General features: G+C 44.0%; 1 long non-coding RNA gene across 2 annotated transcripts in view; it reads right to left on the bottom strand.

The window, feature by feature from the left end:
* Window positions 1–5,099: 5,099 nt before the first annotated feature.
* The window catches only part of LOC108522235 (uncharacterized), a 42,889-nt gene continuing 24,601 nt past the window's right edge, over window positions 5,100–23,387 (bottom strand). Inside the window, exons 1-3 of one of the 2 annotated variants that reach the window (XR_001883410.1) lie at window positions 8,870–8,910; window positions 8,419–8,494; window positions 5,100–6,699 (exon numbers count right to left, since the gene is read on the bottom strand). This is a non-coding gene — a long non-coding RNA (uncharacterized LOC108522235). Of the gene's footprint in view, window positions 6,700–8,418; window positions 8,495–8,869; window positions 8,911–23,387 lie in introns of those variants that run through there. The other variant, XR_001883411.1, reaches the window with a different exon arrangement.

The raw sequence follows: 23,387 nt of genomic DNA, 5'->3' as shown, positions 1-23,387 counted from the left end.
ATGGGATAAGGTTAAAGCTATGATTAGATGAATATTTATCACTATAATTGCATAATTGCATATATTGATCATAGGAAAGTCTTAAAATTAATGAACTAAGCAGCCATCTCAAGAAATTAGAAAAAGTACAGAAAATTAAACCCAAGAAAAGAAGAATTTAATGCACTAAAAAACAAATATAAAATATGAAATATACATGGTCCCCAACTTACAATGGTTCAACTTATGATTTTATCACTCCAATAATATGAAAGCAATATGCATGCAGTATGCTCCTCAACTTACATTGGAATTATGTCCAGATAAACGCATTATAAGTTGAAAATATCTTAAGTTAAAAACACACTTTAAGTGGGACACAACTTCATTGTAAATGAAGGAACATCTGTATCAACAAAACCAAAATCTGGATTTTTTGGAAAGAGTAATAAAATTGATTTAAAACCCTGGCAAAACCAGGCATGGTGGCTCATGCCTGTAATCCCAGCACTTTGGGAGGCCAAGGCAGGAGGACTGCTTGAGGCCGCGAGTTCAAGACCAGCCTGGGCAACAGAGTGAGACCTTGTGTCTACAAACAAAAACAAACAAACAAACAAAAATTAGCAAGATTTATCAAGGGGCAAAAGAAAGAAAAGAAGATTAAAATAATCAATGTCAGGCATGATAAAGAGACATCACAACAGAACCACCTTTATTGAAGATCATAAGAAGGTATTATGAACAGTTTTATGCCAAAACATTTTGCAAATTTAGATACATTGGTGAATCCCTTAAAAAGAAAATTTATCAAAAACGGACACAAGAAAACATGTAAATCTTAACTAGCCCAATAACTATTCAATAAACTGAACTGATCATTTAAACCCTTCCACAAAGAAGACTCCAGACTCCTCAGAAACACACATATGCCTCCCCCAGCACACAACAGCAAGGATGATCATAGCAGCATCATTTACAATAGCCCTAGACTGGAAACAACCTAAATCTCCACCAAGAGTAGAACAGACCAACAAATTATGCCATTTTTAAAATGCAATACTATCCACTGATAAAAACTGCAAACTACACCTACACATGACAACCTGGATGATTTTCACAAGTATAATGTTGAGTAAAAAGTGCGGCACAGGAAAGAATGCATACTGTTTAGTTACATTTATATAAAGTTAAAAAAAAACCACACACACAAAACACAGGCTTTAGCATTGAAATACTAAAGTTCAGTTTAGCCAAAAACTAAATTTTAGCATTTAAAGAGACCTTTTTCCCTTTTTTTAAGATTTTACTTTTTTAGAGCAGTTTTAGGTTCACAGCAAAACTGAACGGAAGGTACAGAGATATCTCAAATACCCTCTGCCCCCCACATAGCACAGCCTTCCCCGCTATCAACATCCCCCACCCGAGCGGTGTGATTGTTACAATCCATGAGCCTACACTGACACATCGGTATCGCCCAGGATCCATAGTTCACATTAGGGTTCTCTCTTGGTCTTGTACATTCTACAAGTTTTGACAAATGTATAATGACAGGTGCCCATCATGACAGTATCATACACAGCAGTTCACTGCCCTAAAAACCCTCTGTGCTACACTGTTTGATCCCTCCCTCCCCCTAATCCCTGGCAATTACTGATACTTTTTGTGTGTGTGTGTGAGACGGAGCCTTGCTCTGTCACCCAGGCTGGAGCGCAGTGGCGTCATCTTGACTCACTGAAACCTCTGCCTCTTGGGTTCAAGCGATTCTCCTGCTTCAGCCTCCCGAGTAGATGGGATTACAGGCGCATGCCACCATGCCTGGCTAATTTTTTTAATTTTTAGTAGAGATGGGGTTTCACCATGTTAGCCAGGATGGCCTGGATCTCCTGACCTCATGATCCGCCCGCCTGGGCCTCCCAAAGTGCTGGGATTACAGATGTGAGCCACTGTACCTGGCCAATTACTGATCCTTTTACTGCCTCTACAGTTTTGCCTTTTCCAGAATGACATATAGTTGGAATCATAAGGCATATAGTCTTTTCAGACTGTCTTCTTTCACTTAGTAATATGCATTTAAGATTCTTCCATATCATGTCATGGCTTGATAGCTCATCTCTTTTGAGGACTGAATAATTGTGCACTGCCTAAATGTATCACAGTTTATTATCTATTCACCTATTAAAGGACATCTGGGTTGCTTCCTGGTTTTTGCAGTTATGAATAAAGCTGCTATGAACATCTGTTTATACATATATTTTTGGTGGTAAAGATAATCAAAGATGCTTTACATAAAAAGTCAGGATAATGGTCACCTCTGATAGGGAGGGAGGGTAGAGGTGGACGGGGGAATGAGGAGTAAGTGCAGGGTGAAGGAGGGCAGAGTTCTAGTTCTCGATCAGGCTGATAATGACACTGGTTTTGACTTTGTGATAAATCACTGAACTGTATATCTTTGTTTTTGTTTTTTTGGTTCTTTTTTGTTTTTGTTTTTTTGTTGAGACAGAGTTTCATTCCTGTTGCCCAGGCTGGAGTGCCATGGCATGACCTCGCCTCACTGCAACCTCTGCCTCCCAGGTTCAAGCGATTCTCCTGCCTCGGCCTCCTTTTTCTGTAGGTACACTCTATTTTACAATTTTTTTAAAGTGATGAAAAAAAGAAAAAGAGAGTTAGAAAGGAGGGAAAGAGGAAGGAATGGAGAGAGAGACCTTAGAAGCAGAAAGGCAGAAAGCTGAGGCGTTAAGAGTACCTGTTGTGTGGCCTCAATCTTTTCATTAATGTATGAGGCACAATCTCCCGGAAAGATCAAGGGTCTGAAAGGTCTGGACAAGACTTGCAACAACTGCATTAGAAATGTGATGGGCTAGGAATCTGCTATAGGTCAGGAAAAGGATTGCTGAATAAACTCTACTGAGCATGGGCTGCAAACTCAGATACCCACGGGGAACAGGCAGGCCTCTCATGAATCAGGTCGTCTGGGGAGTGGGAGGAACCAAGCCCATTGATCAAAGGCATCTAATTCTCAGTTTGGGGGTCCAGGAAGACACTCTCTGTTGTTGCAGAGATGGTAGTAAAATGGAGCGTGTGCCCCATGTCAGAGTAGCCGCTGCCTCTCAGCTCCAGCCAGTGGTCATCCCAGAATGGGTAAAGACCGGGGACCGCCAGCTCGCCAGCTCTGCTTGTGGAGCTAAAACTCTGGATTTTCTGGTGATCTCCTGTTTCTTAAATGCTCATAACTAAATCACATTGTTTTAAATATCATTCCTGCCAAAGAAACCTCATTTGATGTTCCCGATGAGGTCTGTGAGGTCCAAGACCCCTGGGTGAACCAGTCAGATCACTGTGGAACAAGTCGCCCTGGGGCATGGCTGTCTCCAGCCGCTCTGAGTAGCCAGCCATGCAGCCAGCCGGTCTCCGATTTGGGCTGTGATGAGTCTGGATGGCAGAAGAACAAGAGGGATGGGAAACTGAGGGAGGGCCTCACTGAAAGGGCTCACTCCAGGAACCAGAAAGCCAGAAGAGCCTAAGGGACCCAGAGCTAGAGTGAGATCAGACGCACAGTCCCCGTGAGGACAAAGAGCCCAGTGAGGAGAATGGGAGAGGTAAAAGGATAAAAGAGTCAGAAGGAGTTTCAGAATCTAAGAGCTCCAAAAATAAACCTTTCCCTTTGTATCACTTTTCTCTTTTCACTTTAGTTGCTCTCAACTTGCTGCTTCCTTTTTTAAAAAATTCTAACAATTCTGCAGGAAACCAGAAGTGTGAACCAAACACCATAACTCTAGGTGTTATGGCGCTGTCCTGCTCACCCTTCTTTTGGCCTACTGGCTTCAAAGGTGGGCACACACACCATTCCTTTTCTAATGATCCGGTCGTGGATTCAGGCTCAGTAAGCCAAGGCCACAAGCAACAGGGCTTGGGCTCCATCTGCCTTGGCGGCTTGCGGCTGCCTTCCAGGAAGTGCTGGAACAGCAGAAGCAGCTAGCAGTGTGCTCAAGAAGTGGTCAGCAGTTGGGAGCAGCTGGAGGAGGGGAGGCCAGTGAGCAAATATCAGCTTGGGAAATAGGGTTTTGGCTAAACAAAGTTCACTGTTGTTTTCCAAGAAAGCAGAACCTAGTGGAGCCACCCTAGAGAACAAGGAGAGGAGCAACTTGAACTGAGTGTTGGCTCCAAACTTCTACGGCATGATACGCTTGGCCACCCAGTTGTGATCAGAGCCATTGTTGTTCCCCCGGGGGCAGGGGGCAGAGGGCAGGCGGCCGCTCGGAGTAAAAGGGGAAGACAGACAGGCAGTCCAAACACCACCAAATGACAGAGATGGAGACCAAGACGAAAGGAAAAAACAACAGAAGGGATTTTTGTCCTTGAGATGTGCTATGCAAATTCTTTTCAATTAGTTTACTATTAATTATTCCATCTTGAACATTTAGAGCTGTTCAACACGGGCAGTATCTACGTTTTGAAGTAGTAAGTTCTCCATTTCTAGCAGTCTGAGCAGAAGCTCAGCTGTTATCTACCAGAAGTTCTATTAAAAGGATGAAAGGTTGAACTAGATGACTTCTAATTCCGAAGACTGTCATTCAGCAGAACTGGCTAATCCCTGGCAAATGATACCCTTTCTAAGTATGCATGTGTCACCGAAAGTCACTCAGACAAACCAGACTATTTGTAAACAGGTCTGATTATCTGCAAATTAGCTGATTGAAGCTTCCCGGGTATGAAGCAGGGCTTATTTTAAGAAATTAAGTTAATTTAGATAATAGTTGTGTTGAAAAGCAACAAGTTCAGAAACAATTAAAAAGAATGCAGCTTCCCTTTTATTTTTTTCAACTCTACATTTTCTTTTCAAATTGTTTCTAATAGACCATCTGTCAAGAAAGGCTCTTTCGACTGGGCACAGTGGCTCATGCCTGTAATCCCAGCACTTTGGGAGGCCGAGGCTGGTGGAACACCTGAGGTCAGGAGTTCAAGAGCAGCCTGAGCAACATGGTGAAACCCTGTTTCTACTAAAAACACAAAAATTTGCTGGGCGTGGTGGCGCACCTATAATCCCAACTACTCTGGAGGCTGAGGCACAAGAATTGCTTGAACCCGGGAGGCAGAGGTTGCAGTGAGCTGAAATAGCACCATTACACTCCAGCCTGAGAGACAGAGCAAGACTCCATCTCAAAAATGGAAATTAAAAAAAAAAGAAAGGCTCTTTTGTTAATTACTTAAATACGACTGGAAGTCATTATTACTTTTTAAGTCAATAGAAGTCTTTTTAGTTTATCTAATAGCATATTAATTCCTATGCTTTACATATTTGTACCCAAACAGCACCCAGCCCGGCACCCAACATATAACAGGTGCTCAACAGATGCTCATTGAATTAATTGGTTGCAAAAACCGAGTGTATACATTGAACATTTCTGCATATTTGTGATAATAATAGTATTTTGAACACTTGTTCTATGCCAGTGACTGGGTCAAATAAACACTCAACCTCACAGTAATCCCTACGAAGTGATTGCTACATTAGCCCCATTTTACAGATGATGCAACTGAGGCCAGTGAGTGGCAGAGCCAGGATTCAAGGCCAGGCCTGTCCAACTCCTGAGCCGAAGTTCTCAGCGAGGGTATTAAACTGAATCTGAATCCTCTGCTTAGTTTATCTGTTTTGAAGTGCTGCATGTGGTATGTTCAGCAGATGAAAACTCTCTGATGAGGCACGGGTGGATGGGATGGCAGGGCTGAGAAGGCCGGCTCTCCCACGGGAGTGCACAACCTACCTCTCCAGCTGTTTCTGCTACCGGCTGGGCCTTCAACTCCACCACCTCCCCTCCCCCAGGCCCTAAATCACTCTCAGGCCCTTTGTTCTTCCCCACAGCTGCTCAGCAAATTCCTTGATTTGATATTACCATCACAGGTTGGAGTGCTACTTAAAATAATTTTGCCAAATGTTCCATCTCTCTGTGTTGATGAATATAATGGATGACAATTTAAAGAGCAAAAAAAAGTAAGTATTCACTTTGTGGAAGACCAAAAAAAAAAAAAGCATAGGCTGCATGCATAGCATTAGTTTGGCTCGGAAAGATTCATTCCCCCAGGAAACTAGCCAAATGCTGGACTTTTGTGAGCCGCAGCATGGCCAGGACAGCGGGCTGCTGGCAGGTATGGCCTGCAATAGAGGGAGAGAGCAAAGGTCAGGGCATGTGTTGGGTTTGCTTAAGCATGAGTCAGAGGAGTGGGGGTAGGCCTGGGATCCAATTTCCAATTTCCTGTGCAAGTCACTGAGCGGCACTTCTCCCCTTCCCCAAAAGCCTTTTATGCGCACCGCTCTGCGGAACAAAGGGAGATATGGTACACATAAATAACCGGGACAGGCGGGTCTTCTCAAAGGTGGAGCCTCTCTTGAATTTGGAAAAATGCAGGCTCTGAGGGAATCAGGGATGAAGGCAGACCACGTGCATCTAGCACTTTGGCCAACTGAGGCTTCTGGGGCTTGGAGGTCCTCACCCTGGGCTCTTAGCACAGCCTGAGCACAATGAAGCCGTGGGTCAACCCTTCCTGCAGGCGGGCCCTGTGGCCAGGCTCAGCTCAGGCGAGGGGTGGCTGAGCCATGAGGAATCAGAGGACGGCTTCTTCCTTCACGCCGGGTCCTGCTCAGCAGGCGGACATTTCCCCTGTGTCCTGAGGCTTCTTCCAGGCTTGAGCCCCAAAAAGCAGGTGTGGAGAGATGAGCAAAGCCTGAGCAAAAAAGAGATGGAGGTGACGCCTCTCTGAAGTTTCCATACCAAAAAAGCCCCGGCACAAGGCAGGCACTGCTGGCAGCCCAGCCCCACAAGCTCACTTCCAGTGCAGGAATCCAACAGGAACATGTGCCCCCAGGGCCACCGGAAATGCAAACTGTTCTCCAAAAACCAGGTTGGCCTCTCTGTAGGAGTCTTGCCATGCAGAAAACACCAGGCCCTCTGGAAACGCCCCCTGTCCATTGAGGGTCTCTGGCTGGCTGGCACTATGCCCATCAAGGCCACCTCCTATTGGTGACACACCAGGGTTGTGCTGAATCACAGCAAGCTGGGAGCTCTGTGCACCCCCAAAATGATCTTCCACACAATGAGAAGCACTCAAAAGAAACGGTTACAGCTGCTGGGGGCCCCGTCAGCCTCTGAGGGCAGTGAGGTGTCCAGGTGGCAGCCTCTGGGGCAAACAAGTCCCAGATCCACCGCTTCCCAGCTGGGGAAGATTCCTGCCCGTTTCTGGGCCTCATTTCCTCGTCTATGAAATGGGCATAACCGTGTCACTTTGCCAGGGGGTTGTCATGGGTAAATGTCCCCTGCTCTGTGGATAAGCAGGAGTCTTTCGAGCTATTTCCACCAGAAATGGCAGAAGCACGGCAGGGCAGGAGAAGTGCCCATCTGTGGGTCAGGACAGAAGGCAAAGGTGTCTTTAGACACAGAGGATACTACAGTTCTTTGTCTCACCCTCAACCTCCAAGGACTGTCTGCTTGCCTGTATGGTCTGCTTACCACATTCCCTCCAAAGTAGGGCCCCAGGCCTGCCCAGCCCCTCATGGACTCCACTCCAGACCCTCCTCCTAGATGGGTGGGGAAGAGAGGCAGAGCCTGCGGTGCTCCCCTCACTGAGATGTGGCAGTTCCCCTCTCTTCCTTTCTCTCAGGTGACTCTTTTGACCCCCAAGAATCCCTGAGCACTCATTTGCCGTCTCCAGCCACTCTTGCTTGGAAGAGGAAAGAAATATCTCGGGTTCCTTTGTCTTCGGGACACACTAGCTCCTCCCTACCCCTCTCACTCAGGACACATCAGGAGGGAGCAGAAGGACTGGCTGCCCAACGGAAGGAGATTTTATCACTGATATTGTTTGAACTTACTGGTGTGTGGCAATTAAAATGGTTTAAAAGCAGTCTGACTTGGAGCTGGATTGTCTTTAAACTCTCTAGGGACAATGCCATCCTCACTGCCAGCCCCCGAGGCACACCCATCCCTGTACCCTCCTTGCTACTGCTCATCCAGGACCCCATCTTTATGGGCCTCCCAAGTCATAAGGGGTCACTCTCTTCTCTCCTTGGATGCCCATAACACAGAAAATGGTCTGCACCCTAGTTACTACCTCTCCTACAGGAGCCCTCAGGAGACAGGCCTGGTGGGAATCCCCTAAAAGGGTGTTCTCCCTCTCCCTAGAAGCTCTTCTTGGGCCCTTTGGGAAAGTAAAGAAATAGCACGTCCTCCAAATCCCCATGGGCATAAGAGGAGGGTCTTTGATGCCTCATTTTCTTCTTGTGTTTTGTTTTCCCTTTTGCAGATCTCTGCGTTTAATGAGGAAGTGCTGTCAGCAGAAAGGAGAGGACGCTTCAGCCCGACCACCCGCAGGGCCCACGTCCCTCTCAGCAGGGAGGCAGAATCATTCTTCTATTCCCTTCCTTGAAGGGCAGCTCCAGACACTCACGTGGACCCAAGTAGGAAAAGCACGGAGCGTGTCCTCACACTGTGTACCTCATACAGGTAACATCCTGGAGAAATCTCTGGAAAGAGAAAACAGAAATTTTATGGCCCACAATTAAAATGATTTGAGTCATAAATAACTCTGATAGCTTGCCCCACCAAGCACATGCTACGTTCCACACCCCCTGCCAGCCCTTCACATCCATCTCCTTGCCGAGCCCTCTAACAACCTTACAAGGGAGAGACTTTTTACTCTCATTTCCCAGAGGAGGACATTGAGGCCAAAGAAGAGAAGGGATTCCTCAGGTGACACCGTAAGTGACAGAGTCGAGACCCATATCGGGCCTGTCTGAAGTCAAGGTCACTCTAATTCCTCACACAGCCCCGCCAGAGGTTCCCACAGTGCTGTGTGCCAGCTGGTTGATAAGGCCTTTCCACAAAGGACATCGAAGTACCTCATCAGGCAAGACGTGGTGGCTTATGTCTGTAATCCCAATACTTTGGGAGGCCAAGGTGGGCGGATCACCTGAGGTCAGGAGTTCAGGGCCAGCCTGGCCAACATGGCAAAACCCCGTCTCTACTAAAAATACAAAAAATTAGCCAGGTATGGTGGTGGATGCCTGTAATCCCAGCTACTTGGGAGGCTGAGGCAGGAGAATCACTTGAACCCGGGAGGCAGAGGTTGCAATGAGCCAAGATCGTGCCATTACACTCCAGCCTGGGTGACAGAATGAGACTCCGTCTAAAACAACCTCATCATCAGTAGAGAACTGTCACCTTCCTAAACGAGGAAACTGATAATTTTAAAAGCAAACAGATTTCTGAACTTGGGGTTAATGATAAAACTGGAAAAACGTAAAAGACTCCCTGTTCCTCTCCTCCATTATCAATATGTGACTTAGATTTGGATGCCAAGTCAAATCTCACCAGAACTATATCCTCCATGGTAACTTATTAAAGAGTCAATCAAAGTTTGCTTTAAGAGAAAAGTAAATACACCCAACTTTCCATACAATGCCGGACCCTGAGTTCACTTCCTGGTTTCACTGTTGACTCAGGTTGCAATCCCAGATAAGTAACTACACATGCTCACTGCCCGGGGCCCAAAGCTAGGGCAAGAACCTGGAGTCAGCGCACCCCCAAGAATTCCGGAACACGGGAAGGTGCCCATCTTTCGTGGAGGGGGCCTGCCTCAGAGAGGAAAATCAGGCAAAAGACCATGTGCAGGTGCAAGCTGCTTGTCCCTGTGTCTCTGATTGCAAGGAAAGGGGTCACCGTTTGTCACACCACCAACAAAACCCTGCCATCCTTTGGCTCTGTGCTCACCCATAATTACTGGCATGAGGTGGGAAGTGCTGCCCTCTGGGACTCAGGTGGTGGGAAGGATACAGAACGGAGTCGGCAAGTCAACTCCAGTCACAGTGAGCATTTTCAAAGAAACAAATAAAAATAGCCAGAAGTGGGTCAGCACTTACAGTGAGGTTAGAGACAGGAAATTGGGACAGACTCCAGGTCCTGTGCAGAGGGACAGAAGTTTTATTTCATAAGTACAAACTCATACTGTCTTTCCAATCTGGTTCCTTGTTTCTTTTCTTTTCCTTGTTCATCTCCTCTGTCTTTTGGCTACACAGCAAACAAACACACATAGGCAGCTAACAAAAACAGTGTGATGTTGAATCCTTGCTCCTTCAGTTCTAAGGTCCTCTTTTTCCTGAGGCTGAAGAAAAAAGACACTTAAAGAAAACTTACTTAAGAGTCAGGCAGGAAGGGGAGGTGGGATATACACTTTGCCTATCTTTCAGGTTTCTGCAATCTCAGCGCATGCTGCTTAAGAGGAAAAGAGCAGCAAAGCAGATGAAAAGCACTGTGTCCTTAAGTGATTTACCTGTTCCCAAGCAGGCCTGCCTCACACCTGCATCCCCCCAACTCTCTGTCACTGACCCTGCCACTACCATATCTGTGGCATCTGGTGGGCTGCACACACAGTATATGTGTGCAAGTGCATGGTATATACACATAGCACACATGCATGCATGCTATAAACATGTGCCCATACATAAATAACACATGCAGGAATGCATGTGTTATTTATGTATGTTATTTGGTCCAGCCTTGGGGCTCCTTTTATTCTTCAGTGAACTGAAAGAAGGCAACCTTTGGAAGTATGTATTTTAGTGCTCTAGCAGATTACCAGTGAAACCTGCTGACTCTCACCAAACGACCCCATGTTGCCAAATCTTCTCTCCTGGCCCTGATGATCGGCACCTTAAAACCAAGGCCCAGGTTGACTGTACAGCAGAGTTTACTACTCGCTTGCTTACTCTCTCTCCTCTCTCTTTTTTTCTGTAAGCCCAATAAATCTGCCCTATCACGTCATTGAGGCCGCAAGGAAATGTAATCCTGCCAAGTGTGGGCGTTAACAAAAACTGCCAAAGTCTTAAGGTTACAGAGAGAGCAAGAACCACTTTCTGGGTTATGCGTGTCTACTGTGTATGTGCAGGGGTGCCATGTGTATGTACCACGTGTGTGTGGGTACTGTGTGTGTGCATACATACTATATGGATTCGTCATGCACTACCATGTGTGCACAAGCACTGTGTGTGCACTGAGAGTGTATGTGGCTAGCAAGTGTGTGCACTGCGTGTACCTGAGCACTGTGCGTACCTGAGCTCTGGGCCTATGTAGATGCAAACATACATACCTAAGACGTGTAGCAAACAAAACAGGCACAGTGCTTTCAGGAGAAACTTGGGTGTGGAAGTAAGTTCTACCTTTTTGCTCTATTTTCCTCCTGGAGGGAGGGAGGAAAAGCAGCTGCCTAAATGCACGATCAGCCCACAAGCTGTCATGCATGACTATCTCCAGGGCAGACAGGAGAGCAGGAACCCCTTTATAAAGCTGAGTTCTGATGCAGAATGTTTTCAGGGCTTAAGACAGCCCCCACACAGCTAGCCAACCGAACTTTCTGGGCTGCGGTCAGTTAGCTGTGTCGCACAGGCATGGCATCTGCTTTCACTTATTTCAGAACTCTAGCATAAGTCCTGGGAGTATTTGACCAAAAGAGCCTCCCACTTGGCGTGCGAGGGTTAGGTTTCCAGAAGATGTAGCACGTACCTGCACTTTCAACTCCCGGAAGCCAAAGTTATGGAAAGATCTCAGCGTGTTTTTTAAATTTTATTTTAAAATCATACCATTTTAAAAGATCTGCTTGTTATAAATCCAGCCTAAAAGCAGATGAATGAAACATAGACCCACACAAAAAAAATCTACAAGAATAGATCATTTTTTTTTAAACTTGGGGTTTTTGGGGAGGGATTTTAGAGGAGTGGCGGGGAAGCTACTCAGTCGAGATAAACTCCTTAAAAGCATGGGCAAAATTCCCTTTTCTGTGACCAGTTTTTTAAAAAATGACAAAGTCACACAAGAGAGGAAATGAAAAGGGAAATTTTTAGACTTCTCATCTGTGCTGAAAGCCCCGGGCTGTTGCAGAACCCAGTCAGGGTAACCGTCAGGCCTGCGGTCACCACGCTGCAATCCCAGGAGGCCTTGCATCAGCGGCCATTATATCAATAAGGAAGTACAATCACCAAACCACAAGCCGGCTTCTTTTCTAAGCCCACATGTTGCTTTAGAGGGTTTTCAAACAAGAGACTTTCCTGTTTTTGAAACCTGTGAATCCACAGGTCTTACAGGTTACTCAAATTATCTTATCACTTGCAGCATGAATTTCAAAACTGCTTACTCCAGCCTTCCCCTCCCCTGGAGGAACAGACGTCCATTTACAAACCAGAATCCTTATTTACAGTGTCCCGTTGCCAATTGCTGACACAGAAGGGGAAAAAATACCAGTTATACATTAAGCTTTAAGGTTAAAGCATCTGTGCCAGACACTGTTCAAACACCATCTATTCACTGACCTGAAGGCAGGATGACCACAGCAGAGAAAATTCCACAGAAACAGTTTTGCGGTCACAGCAGTATTCCCTCACAGAGCCAGGCTATGTTTCCTGCAGATGCATACACATGGTTGCAAATGTAGTGTAAGAAATCATTACAATTCACAGGAAACATATTTATCCTAAGATGTGCCGCAAATCTGTTGGAAATTTTTAAGCATAGCCAAAAGACATCCCAAACCATCTATGAGGTTACTTCCCAGGTTGCTGGAAAAATCAATGTAGGACAGCATCAGTAGAGGACGCTACGGGGGCGCAGGTGAAAGATGTAAACTGTCCAATCTAAATCTCCAATGGGATGCAAGTCAGACTTGTTTTTCTCTTGAGCAAATAGAAAGATTCAGAGTAAAGAGTGCCTTATAGAACTGATACAGAGTTCTACATAGAACTGATATAGAGTTCATCTATCAGAGTGTCTTATAGATGAGATAAATCCACAAACAAACGTCTCTCTTTCCTGCTCAGCTCAGCAGCTTGAGAAAGATGTGCCAAACCTAACAACTGCATTTGACAGCCATCTCCTGGTTTAACTTCTACCCTGGCCAGTGGCCACTTGGCGTTGCTCAAGCAATGCCTGCAGACTTCATCACTTCATCACGCGCTCCCTTGCTGGAAGCATCCCTCTAAGGCAGACCTGAAGTTCACAGAGGGCTTCTGGACAGTAGTTCACATTCTGTTTTCAATGGTGGCCCAATCAGACTGAGAATAAACAAGTGAACTTTATCCTGCAGCTACAATCAGTGACCTCTAAGCCCATTTCACAGAATGCACACGGCAATAATGAATCTAGCAGACACTTATCTAATCTCACACTTTTCCTTCTTTTTGGGTTATAATCAACACTTAGCTCATCAAAACACAGACACACACACACACACACATACACACACACATCTTCCAAAAAAGAACCTGCTCTCAGTTTAAGCACACTGGGATTTTGTTTATCTTATTTGTCTGCATTCCAAAAAACCTTCTAGCACTGAAATGTTGAGATAGACACTCTAAAGTCAGGATGCTGTGATGTTTATGTTTGAGGGAGGGTTCCTTCAAAGTAGTCAAAATTGTCTCTCTTATGAAATGTGAAGTGTGAATGAAGCCACACCAAAAAGTCTCAGAAGTAAATCTCTCAAAGATTGTGACCAGCCTGTTGTGGAATAACGCAATATATCCTTAGAGGAAAATACAATAAAGTAAAAGAATTCCAGGCTTCCCACACAGGCTCAGTAGGTATTTTTTATGATAATAACTCGTCGGTAAATGGCCTACCATGTCCATAGGAAAAGCATCCTCTTCTTCAACCGTGTTTTAAAAGAAAACTTTTCTTTCCTCCTTTGGAAAAGCAATTGCTACAAAATTCACATAAAACAAATTCGGGCTGGTTTTCTGTTCCTTTCACTTTCTGTTCCTATCACTTTAGGCTGTGGTAACCAGGACTCCTAGGCCTAAATATGCTTGCCTGACTTTGCCTGAGTTTGCTGGAGAATTTCTCAACCACCCTCTCACTTTGGCTGTGTAGACCATGGGTCTTGCCCTCCCTCCAGGGGAGAGACATTAACTAATGAAGAAAACAGTGACTCTCCCCTCTTCTGCCACCACTGACACTCCATACCCAGACCTTTGCCACCAGACCTGCTTCCAGAACTGTGGGCTGCCTGTTCCCTGCTATCCTGAGCCTTCCAGCTCCAGTGCCAACAAGGGCACTAGGTAATGGGTACTTCTGATGAAGGACACTGCATGAGATCTTCCCATCACTTAGAGAAGTGTTCCATTTGAGGTCATTACCAACCCTGTCTACTCAGATCAGCAAAGCATAGGGAAAAATAGGATGAATAGGCAAGTATAAGGCATCACCTTATACTTGTGTCTGTAAAAAGCTCTTTATATTACAGAATTTCTTTATTTGGAACAACAAAATATTCTGAAGGGAATCTCATCAATTTTAGTTTGGAATGCTTATAGAGGTTGTCTGGAAGAATAGTTTTTGTTGATTTGGTTTTTTAATACAAAGAAAAATAAAAGCTTTTGTAGTTATTCTTGAAGGTATGACCTCCAATTACAATTACAAGTATGAGAGATACTGTAAGCAAGTCCTTTTTTTTTTTTTTTAAGAGACAGGGTCTCACCATGTTGCCCAGGCTGGTCTCGAACTCCTGTACTCAAGCAATCTGCCCACTTCAGCCTCGCAAAGAGATGGGATTATAGGTGTGAGCCACTACACCCAGCCTGTAAGCCAGACTTTTAAAGTTCATTTTAAACTTTTTTTTGTCTTTTTTGAAACAGGATCTTGCTTTGTCATCTAGGCTGGAGTACAGTGGCACAACCTCAGCTCACTGCAACCTCCATCATCTCCTGGTTTCAAGCAGTTCTCCTGCCTCAGCCTCCCGAGTAGCTGGGATTACACGCATCCACCACCACAAGTGGCTAATGTTTGTATTTTCAGTAGAGACAGGGTTTCACCATGTGAAACCCTGTTTGGCCAGGATGGTCTCGAACTCCTGACCTCAAGTGATCCACCTGCCTCAGCCTCCCAAAGGGCTGGGATTACAGGCATGAGTCACCAGGCCAGGCCCATTTTAAATTTTATTGTGACAATTTTTATTTTTATATTTTAAAATTTTATTATGACAAAAGGAGCATATAGCACAGTGACTCTCCATATAATTATGGAGATTAACAATTACCCAGATTTTTTTTCTTTTTAAGAAAGGGTAGACTACAAGCAATATCTTTGAATGTTCTTTTTGTTTTTTTGTTTTTTATCTTTTTTTATTATTATTATTATTATACTTTAAGTTCTAGGGTACATGTGCACAATACCCAGATTTTTTGACATTTGCTTCATTTATTGCGTTTTACTTTTTTTTCTCTTTGCCGAAATCTTTTAAAGAGCATTGCAGGCCTCATGCCACTTCACTCCTTCCTACTTTAGTATGCATCTCTAAAATGCATGAACATTTCCTTGCATAGCCCCATGAAGATCCCTTTTAAAAGCAATAAAAGAAGTCGGTTTTGTGGAGATGGCAAATAGCACATGGCTATGAAGGCTTGAGATAACATTTCCAGTGAGCATAGCATACAGCCTCAAAAAATCCTAAATCTCAAAGGCAGTTGGACAGAAGCAAGATGAAGTGTTCTGGAAGACTGAGTCAGATCATTCAAAAAGGGACACAAAGCCGGGAATGGTGGCTCACACCTGTAATTCCAGCACTTGAAGAGACTGTGGCAGGCAGATCGCCTGAGATCAGGAGCTGAAGACCCAGCCTGGCCAGCATGGTAAAACCCTGTCTCCACTAAAAATACAAAAATAAGCTGGATGCAGTGGCGCCCAGTAATCCCAGCTACTTGGGAGGCTGAGGCAGGAGAATCACTTGAACCTGGGAGGCAGAAGTTGTAGTGAGCCGAGGTTGTGCCACTGCACTCCAGCCTGGGCAACAGAGCGAAACTCTGTCTCAAAAAAAAAAAAAAAATAGATGGGGAGCACAAGTGATGACAAAGACAGTTGATAACAAAGAGTCTGAATAATGAGTAACAAAAAGGAAAAAGGCAAGATTCCTAAATAAGAATATTCATGCATGTGATTCTAAATATAACTGGCCAGTCGTGGTGGCTCACTCCTGTAATCCCAGCACTTTGGGAGGCCCACACAAGGCGAACCACTTGAGATCAGGAGTTCCAGACCAGCCTGGCCAACATGGTGACCTGTCTCTAGTAAAAATACAAAAATTAGTCAGGCATGGTGGCACGTGCCTGTAGTCCCAGCTGCTCCGGAGGCTGAGGCAGGAGAATCGTTTGAACCCAGAAATGGAGGTTGCAACAAGCCAAGATCGCACCACTGCACTCCAGCTTCAGTGACAGAGCAAGACTCTGTCTCAAACAAATAAATAAATAAACAAACAAGTAACTAAGTCAATAAACTAAATTCTTAACTAGAAAAGTGACTATTTCACTTGCATCATTAAAAGTATATATTCAAGCCACCAGGCATGGTGGCTCACATCTGTAATCCCAGCACTTAGGGAAGCTGAGGTGGGCGGATCACGAGGTCAGGAGTTCAAGACCAGCCTGGCCAACATGTGAAACTTTGTCTCTACTAAAAATACAAAAATTAGCCAGGCATGGTGCCACACGCCTGTAATTCCAGTTACTCGGGAGGCTGAGGCAGGAGAATTGCTTGAACCTGCGAGGCAGAGATTCCACTGAGCCGAGATCACACCACTGCACTCCAGCCTGGGCAACAGAGCGAGACTCCATCTCAAAGAAAAAAAAAAAATTCAAGCCGGGCATGGTGGCTCACACCTGTAATCCCAGCACTTTGGGAGGCCAAGGCAGGGAGATCACCTGAGGTCAGGAGTTCAAGACCAGCCTGGCCAACATAGCGAAACTCTGTCTCAACTAAAAAATAGAAAAATTAGCCAGGCATGATGTAATCCCAGTTACTCAGGAGGCTGAGGCAGGGAGAATTGCTTGAACCAGAAAGATGGAGGTTGCAGGAAGCCGAGATCGCACCACTGCACTCCAGCCTGGGTGACAGAGTGAGATGCCGTCTGAAGAAAAAAAAGATGTTTACTGACTTTATGGTTAAAGAAACATGACTCAACTATATGTTGCCTATAAGAAACTCACCTCACCTGTAAAGGCATTTTCAGACTGAAAGTGAAGGGATGGAAAAAGATATTCCATATGAATGGAAATCAAAAGTAAACAGAAGTAGCTATGCTTATATCAGGCAAAACAGACTTCAAGTCAAAAGCTGTAAAAAACAAAAAACAAACAAACAAAAAAACCAAAGAAGGACATTACATAAATAATAAAGGGATCAATTTAGCAAGAGAATATAGCAATATAAATATATATGCACCCAACACCAGGGTACCCAGGTATTTAAAGGAAATATTATTAGGTCTGAAGGGAGAGATAAGCTTTTATACAGTAATACCTGGAGACTTCAACACCCCACTCTCAGCACTGGACAAATTGTCTAGAAAGAAAATCAACAAAGAAACATTGGATTTAAATTGCATCATTGACCAAATGGACCTAAAAGATATTTGCAGAACATTTTACTCAACAGCTGCAGAAAACATATTCTTTTTATCAGCGCTAAGAATATATTCCAGGACTGACCATATGTCAGGACACACAAAAGTCTCAAAAATATTTTAAAAATTAAAATCAAATCAAGTATTTTACCTGACCACAATGGAATAAAACTAGAAATGAATAACAAGAACATTTGAAACTACGCAAATACATGGAAATTAAACAATGTGTTCCTGAACAACCGATGGGTGAAGAAAGAAATTAAGAATAAAAAATTCTTTGAAACAAATAAAAACAGAAATACAACATACCAAAATATGGGACACAGCAAAAGCAGTATTAAGAGGCAAGCTTATAGAGATAAATGCCTACATCAAAAAACCGGAAAGATTTCAAATAACCTAATGATGCATCTTAAGGAACTAGAGAAGCAAGAACAAACAAAAGCCAAAATTAGTAGAAGGAAAGAAATTATAAAGATCTGAGCAAAAATAAATGAGATTGAGACTAAAAATATACAAAAGATCAACAAAATAAAATGTGCTTAAATGTCTTCAAAGATTTTGACCCCGTGTGTGTGTGTGAGAGAGAGAGAGAAAGAGAGAGAGAGAGACAGGGTCTCAGTCTGTCACCCAGGCTGGAGTGCAGTGGTGAGATCCTGGTGCATGGCAGCCTCAACCTCCTTGGCTCAAGTGATCCTCCCACTTCAGCCTCCCAAGTAGCTGGGACTACAGGTGCATGCCATCACACCCAGCTACTTTTTTAATTTTTGTGTATAGACAGGTTTTCGTCATGTTGCCCAGGCTGGTTTCGAACTCCTCAGCTCAAGCAATCCACCTGCATTGATGTTCCAAAATGCTGGGATTTCAGGCATGAGCCACTGTGCCCAGTCAAATTAGAGCCTTTAAAAAACAAGTAGCTTGTAGAAAAGCTTATGATAATTGCTCGAACCTTAAGTAATAAAGACATTTTTCATTTGTACATTTGTTCTTTTACTAATTGAACATTTATTGAGTACCTATTATATAGTAGACACTATTATATATAGTAGACCACCATTTCTGCCCTCAAGTCTAGAAGCCAAGGCCATTCCCCTGTAGCTCAGAAAGAAGATAAATAGGGAGGAAGTGAGTCCAGTTAGCAGCTTATATGAGTCTCCTGGTTCATTACTTAATCCTCATTGAAATCTTATTATTGTGTGTGTTGGGTGTAGGATGGAAGCAAAATACTGTTTTGTTAGTTCCCATGCTCTTTGGGATCTTTATGTTCCTTTTGAAAGTGAGAAAATAAACAGGAGATCCACATTCTTCACAAGAGATATGGATGTGGAAAGGAGAAGGATTTTGAGAGAAGTCAAGAGCCATAGGGTGGAATAATATAGGCTTATGTATACTTCCAACTTCCTAAAGAGAATCATGTCCCAAAAGGCTTCTAACAAAGCTTGTTGAGAGCTTGGAAAAATGAGATAGGTAAAAAATCAAGGTCACTTAAAATACTTAGAAGTGTTGGGGAGAGGAAATGGTAAAACTAGTTAGAATGGCTGTATGACTCAGTAGTTAAGCAGGCGGGCTCTGGCACCAGACAGATTTGGCTTCTGATTGTAGTGCAGGCACTTAACTGTGTGACCTTGCAGAAGTGATTTCACTTATTGAAGCTTCAGTTCCCCATAAGTAAAACAGAGTGGAATTTTCAGGCAGATCTAAGTCCGTATGTAGCATGTCTTGATAGTTCCTTTCTCAAAGTATATAAGCCCTCAAATGATCACGAACCTTCATTAAAAAAATCTGTTCTGGGACCCCTCATTCATTTGTCTACCCACCCATCCGTCCTTCCGTCCACCCATCCATCCATCCATCCATCCATCATTCATCCATTTAAGAACTATTTATTGAGCACTTACCATTGCTTGGCATTGCAGATGAAATTGTGATTAAGAAGTTGTTATCCCTGCACTCCTGTGCCTTACAGACTAGAGGTGAATACGGATTTACATCTATAACCATTATTATGATATTACCAGTGAAAAAGCACAGAACACCATGGAGAAATATAACTTGGGGCTCATTCTTTTCATTTCTCTATTCTCAAAATTCCATTTTATCGTTCTCTAATTTGTCAGCTCCCATTCACTCGTAACCCACAACAATCTGATTTCTTCCTACCCAACCCAACTTCCTACCCAACTTTCACATTTGCTGAAAATGGCTAAGATCAATAACAATCCAGTCGTCAGTTCTCACACTTTCATTCTTCCTATTAATCGCTCTCTGTAGCACTTCACATTGACAACAAACTATGTTTCTTGAGACATCTCTTCCCATAAATTCGATAGGTCAATTGCCTTTCTTATTAACCCCTCTGCTGCTTCTGCTCTTTAAATTTTGGGACAATCCTTAGCATTTAATATTTAAGCCTTTTCTATACATGCTTTTATATATGACCTCATTTATTCCCACATCATTAACTACCATGTACATTTTAAGGATTGTGAAATTCATAGATCTGGTTCCAAATTCAGATGGGCATTTAACTTATTTTAAAAGAGAATTTAACTTAATTCAAAACTAAATTTATCATCTCCATAGCTTTTTGTTTTGTTTTGACTGAAACTAATAGTGGTAACATTTACTTAGTCTCCTTGGATTGAAATTTTGTGCTCCTATTTCACAATATTTCTTCTACCAAAATTTCTTTCTTTACCCCCTCTGAAAACATTTATTTTCTCTCTAACTTAGGTTGAGTTATTCAATTAAGTAACTAAATAGAATAAAACCATATTCATTTCACTATTAACACTTAACAGGTTGTAATTTATTTCCAAGTCCTTCCCACTGAACTGAAGTTTAACTCTTTATTGAGTACTTAATAACCATCAGAGAGCTTAGTACATAGTAGCGACTCATCAATGAAATCTTAAATTCTTAAATTCTTTTTTTCTTCTCTCTTTTTTCATACCTAGTCCCACAGATAATTCTTAAATTCTTTAAAGATTCACAAGCTTTTTGACCATATCCTTGAAGGCTTGTTTTACCTGTTGGTTCCTTAGGGTGTAAATAAAGGGGTTCAACAAAGGAGCAACTGAAGTAATGAGTAGAGCTACTCCCTTGTTGAATGTATCCCCTTCTTTTGCAGAGGGATTAATGTACATAAACATGCAGCTTCCATAAGAGAGAGAGATGACAATCATGTGGGAAGAACAAGTGGAAAAGGCTTTTGTCCTTTGCTGAGCAGAGGGGAGTTTCAGAATAGTCTTGATAATGAATGTATAGNTATATATATATATATTCAAGACGGCAAAAAAAAAAAAAGGACACAAAATGTGTGTAACCTACCCATTGGGAAATGGGGCATTGCCTCATATTTGGGCTTGCATACATGGTATCTTCAACCCATCACCTGCCCGCATCCACCAAGCCTACTCTTCCTGGCAACAGTGCTTCTTCAGTGTCCACCAGATGCCAGGCACCATGCCAGGCCCTGAGTATATATGTCCCTGATGTGGATACCTTCCCTGTGAGGGACATCCTACTATCCCCTCACTTTTTCAAGGGAGAAAAACTTAGACTTCAAGAAAGAGTTATTTTCCCACAGAGATAATAAAGTTGGAACACAGATCTGACTTATTCTGCCTTCTGCCCTGAAGACTCTTCTACTCTCATCTTCCCCAAAGTAGCAGCTTTAGATCTGCCCTAAACCAAGCGGCAATATCAAGGTTTCTACTCATACCGGGAGACGGGGAGGGTTTATCATCTGCACCATCCCAGGACAGCCATCAATTCATTTTGTCTTAGCCAAATCACTGTTTCTGGCTATGAAAGTCTAGTAATAAACAGTGGGTGACACTACCCAATGGTGGCTCTAATGCCGCTAAGATAACAAAAATAGCCAAAGCATTTGCAGAAGGGCTTAGCTGTAGGGCAGCTGAAGGTACTTGAGTTTCCATCACACTCTCAACAGGCTACCATTGCTTATGTGCATCCATGCATCTTTTTCCCATTCAGGGTTGCTAACTCCATTAGATAGTCCTTCTCTGCCACTTCCTCTAATATTATCTTCCCATAAGATGAGGAAAAGAAACACAACAAACTCAGCCGTGCTCAGCCACGTGGTCCAGCCCATACAGGTCTGTGCTGCGTATCAACTTGTGGCTCCTTGTTTAGCCTCACCCCTGAAGTGCAGGATGATTCCCCAGCAACTCATTTAATCTTTCTTTACTGCAGTTTCTTTATCATTAAAATGCAATGTTTGAAGACCATGGCTGAAGTAGCCAAATAATATTATCCAATTAAAGTGAAAAGCACCGTATAAATGCTACAGAGGCTAAGACTTAAATAGCCACATATGGTTTGGGGAAAAGCACTCCAGTGCCTCAGCTAGCAGTAAAAACATGCAGAAGAGAAATGATCTGGCTGGAAATGAACTGCAAATTGATAAACATTTAGTTGCTAATGCAGTGTTTATTATTTTTTACTACGATAAAAATTAACTTGTGCGGCCTTAGCCAGCAAACACATTAAACTCTACCATCTGGGTAGTGGAATCGGTATTTCTGTAACCTCGGGTTACAGGTGACTGTTGCTAGATTTGATTGCATTAGCAAATAGGTCCTGGTGTGTCTGGACAACAGAACCGCGGGATGCTTCTGGAAGCACAAACACGCCAGCGAACCAAAAGGTAACATTCGAGAGGCAGCTTAGGGCCGCCCCCAACCAGACTCAGAATCCTGTATTTCCCAAAAAGAGGTTGCTACTTGTGTGAAGAATCGCCTTCAGCCTGCGAAATCAGCCAGGGATGCAAGGCGACGACCTCTCGAAGAACCAGAGGTTGGGGCAGCGCAAGAACGGAGAGCGCCTGGAGCTCGGAGTGGGACGCAGGGGGCGCGCAGGGCGCGGGGGCGAGCCGGGACCAGCGGGGCGGACGCCGGCGGGACCACGTGACAACGCCAGCAGCGGCCGCAGCGGCCCCAGCTGCAGACGCCGCCGTCCTCTCCCCCGGGCCATTTTCCATGAGCTTTGCAAGCAGCTGGATCAATTTTCTCGAGCCACAGCGCCCTACACAAGCACGGTCTGAATTATTACGCATGGAAATCCCCTCTGTTTCATGGAATCAGGTAGTTTTCAAACTCCCAACAATTAATGGCCGTTTTGGTCAAAGGAAAAATAGCAAAAAAACAAAACAACCCCAACCCACCCCCCAGCAAAACCCAACCCAGACTGCCAGGCTGAGGGCTTCTAAACAGTCCGTTTGGTTTCTAGTAAATTAGAGGGAGTGGGTTGCTGAGGTACAAGTAATGCTATCCTGTAGAGTGTGGTCTTCTTTGACGTCAGCAAAATGTTTCTCTCGCGTTTCTGCTGCTTTCCCGCTCTCCCTCCTTTTCCCTCTCCACCCTCCTCCTTTCCTCTTTATGTCAAAGAGACAGATGACATAGGGTAGCTGTGGAAAAGTGCTCATAGTTTTGCAACATAGCTCACAGGCTCAGAAAAATTCCCACATTTTAAAAAAATGAAGGCTATTGTGGGAGGTGGGTAAATTGGCAACACAATAATACATGCTACCCAGGGAAGGAAGGGGGAAAGGCTGCTGGGAAGTGCAGTCACCACCACTGGCGGTACAGTCCTCCCTCCATCCTGCCGGGTTAGCAGTTCTGTCTGAGGGAAAATTCTTCCTGTGGCGAAGAACGCATCCTAGCTCCAGCTGGCCTGAAATCGGATCTTGGAGAGCATGCGCCCTCCTCCCTGGCTACTGTATTGGTGGGACCCATCCCGGGCTGCTGAGCCAGGATTTCTTCTGGCTCTGCTCCCCCTCACCCCGCTTCCGCTACAGTTGTTTTTCTCTACTCATCAAAGGTAGCAACAGCTGCCCCCATGGGTTAGCATAGAACTTTCTAGAATAAGGATTCCAAGTCTAGGCAAACATTTGTAACCTGATTCTGCAGTATTTTTGTTTCCCTTCAAATTGCTTTTGTCAGCCCCACTGT

The sequence above is a fragment of the Rhinopithecus bieti genome, unplaced genomic scaffold (genome assembly GCF_001698545.2).
Source record: "Rhinopithecus bieti isolate Rb0 unplaced genomic scaffold, ASM169854v2 scaffold_57691, whole genome shotgun sequence".
Lineage (NCBI taxonomy): Eukaryota > Metazoa > Chordata > Mammalia > Primates > Cercopithecidae > Rhinopithecus > Rhinopithecus bieti.
This window is presented reverse-complemented; position numbering and strand designations above follow the sequence as displayed.